General features: G+C 44.3%; 1 pseudogene; it reads right to left on the bottom strand.

Annotated features, from left to right (window-relative positions):
* Nucleotides 1-299: 299 nt before the first annotated feature.
* LOC143407250 (UDP-glucuronosyltransferase 1A9 pseudogene) lies at nt 300-1,223 on the bottom strand (annotated as a pseudogene).
* Nucleotides 1,224-2,501: the final 1,278 nt, after the last annotated feature.

Consider the following 2,501-nt stretch of genomic DNA (forward strand, 5'->3'; position numbering starts at 1 on the left):
AAGAAGACCTTAGAAGATGGAAAGATCTACCTTGCTCTTGGGTAGGCAGAATTAAAATTATCAAAATGACCATACTACCAAAAGCACTATAGAGATTGAATGCAATTGTGATCAAAATCCCAATGGCATTTCACTGTCATATATTTTGATATGAATTCCATCACTGATATGCACATAAATATCATTGAGACCAGCTTTATACAATTTGCTAACCCACATTTAATGAATAGGCACCAAACAATTGTTAACCCAGGAAGAAATGCCAGATACAATATAATAGATATTAAAGGAATCACAGCTCAGTAAGGGTTCTTTCTTAATTCCCAAAGCCAGGTTTTCCACAGTGTGCTAAAGGAGACACAACATACCTTGGGTAGTGGCTTCCTCTGGTGGCAGTTGATTCCACCAATGAAGACCATGTTGGGCATCACAGGTCTGGGATATTCTAAAACGAAGTCAGTTCTTATCAACCAAATAGATATTTGGCTGAAGAGATCACCTATTGTGACAGGTGTTGGGAGAACTTCAGAAGCAACTTCCAGGGCAGTTTGGAAAATATAAGGGCAAAATAAATACTCTTCCAAGTAGTTCAGGTGGTTTCTTATTCTCTCCATGAAACTCAAAGCATCTGAGGACATCGAGAAATATCTGGGAACATAAGACAGAGGACTGGGGCACTGTGCACCATCTTCAAGGTAATGGCAAAACACTACCCTGGTGAAGACCACGGATGGAAGTGAGAAGTATTTGGCCACAACTAGGCCACACACATCAAAAGGATCCAAAAACACTGCATCAAAAGAGCTCTCCTTTAAGTATTCCACTAGCTTCTTGTCATTAAACAAACTCCTACACCTTGAAAAAGTGATGTCAAAAAATGCTTTGGATGAACCCATTGCTACACTATACATACTTTGTTCTGGAGTTTTCCATTGAGTGTCAGCAAAAAACTTGAATCCTTGGTCCAAGTCCTCCAGAGTGTAAGAAGTTGAATAAGTCTTCACCGTAAAATTCAGTGACTGTCCCAGTTGCCAACTCACCTCTGGCATGACAGCAACCACCTCATTCCCTCTGTGGACGAGTTTCTCCACAACTGACCGCATGGTAAACCAGTGGCTGCCATCCATGGGCACCACCAGCAGCTTGCCTGCCTGGGCAGAGCCAGATGCCAGCAGCAGACACACACACAGAGGAAGGACGGCAGGCAAAAGACCAGGAGCCATGGGATAGCTGAGCCCCCAACAATCCAGCTGCTTGGACACAAAGCTCAAGGGATACGGTAGGCAGAAGAAGTCCAGGTACTTAGATATCAGAACAGTTCATGTGGGTGTGCTCATCAATTTGTGAAAAGGTATTATACCCGCTGTCAATCATTTACTCAGAAGAGCCCTGATTAATGAATAATATCTGTTGACCTACACAGCTTATGTGTTCTCCAGGTTTAGAATAGCTTATAATCTTTGCCTCCTAGAAACATATGCCCTGTACCACAATGTGACTTTAATCACAGAATTACTACGCAATGGATTGGGACTTTGTCATCTGGAAGGACTAAAAGGTAAGCCTCCATAAACATTACATTTTAGAATTTGTTCAAAGTAAAACCCAGACTTTGTCTTCATAGCACCAGAGACTCTTTGCTCAGAATGAAATGGGAGATCCAGCTTCAAAGGAACTCCTGGAAGGGCCTCAGTCCTGACCTGCTCCCTGCCAGTGAATGGTGGTTCATCACTGAATGTGCCATGGAAACACACTGCTGCTGCTGTCTCTCCAACTTTCAACAGGAGTCATGCTCCATTCCCGAACCCTCTGAAGCCTCTGAAATGCCACAACAGGATTGAGAGCCCACTACATTTGACCCTATGTGGCCACCATCTATAGTAACTCGCTTTCTCTTGACTCCTCCAGAGCAGCAGGTCATCACCTAGCCAATGCTTGCCTCAGCATTATGGAGAAGGCCTCTGACTTCCCATATGATTTCATGCCCCAACCAGAGATTTAGAGATCTGTTGTGGATCCATGACCCATGAGCCCTCCCTGAGGGATGTCAGTGCTTCTCTCCCACACTCTAGTGAGCATTCTTTGTGGACACAGTCTCCATGTTCTCACCCTCCTTCCACAGGACCCACACTTTGTCCAGCCAGAGAAAAGTACACAGCAACAGTTTGTTCCACTGGACTCAACTACATTAGGCAGTTTTACATACCTTCACAGGTGAGCACAGTGCCATTTCTCCAGTAATACCACAGGGAGAGTCAAGAGAGCGATTCCACAGCCAAACTAGGGGCATCACTCTTGTTAGGAACACACAGTGGTTCCTTCAAGACCCTGAATGTTACCAGATACTGCCTGTATCACTGCTTTGGCAACTGTCATGTTACATCATTGTCTTTAGAAAATCAGAAGGAGGAGAGTGACAACAACAATACGTGTGGTCTGGAGTCTCAGAATCACCTCCACACAGAAAGCTCAGTGAACAATCATCCTCAGACCAGGACATC

Source organism: Callospermophilus lateralis, chromosome 9 (assembly GCF_048772815.1).
Source record: "Callospermophilus lateralis isolate mCalLat2 chromosome 9, mCalLat2.hap1, whole genome shotgun sequence".
In the NCBI taxonomy this organism is placed as follows: domain Eukaryota; kingdom Metazoa; phylum Chordata; class Mammalia; order Rodentia; family Sciuridae; genus Callospermophilus; species Callospermophilus lateralis.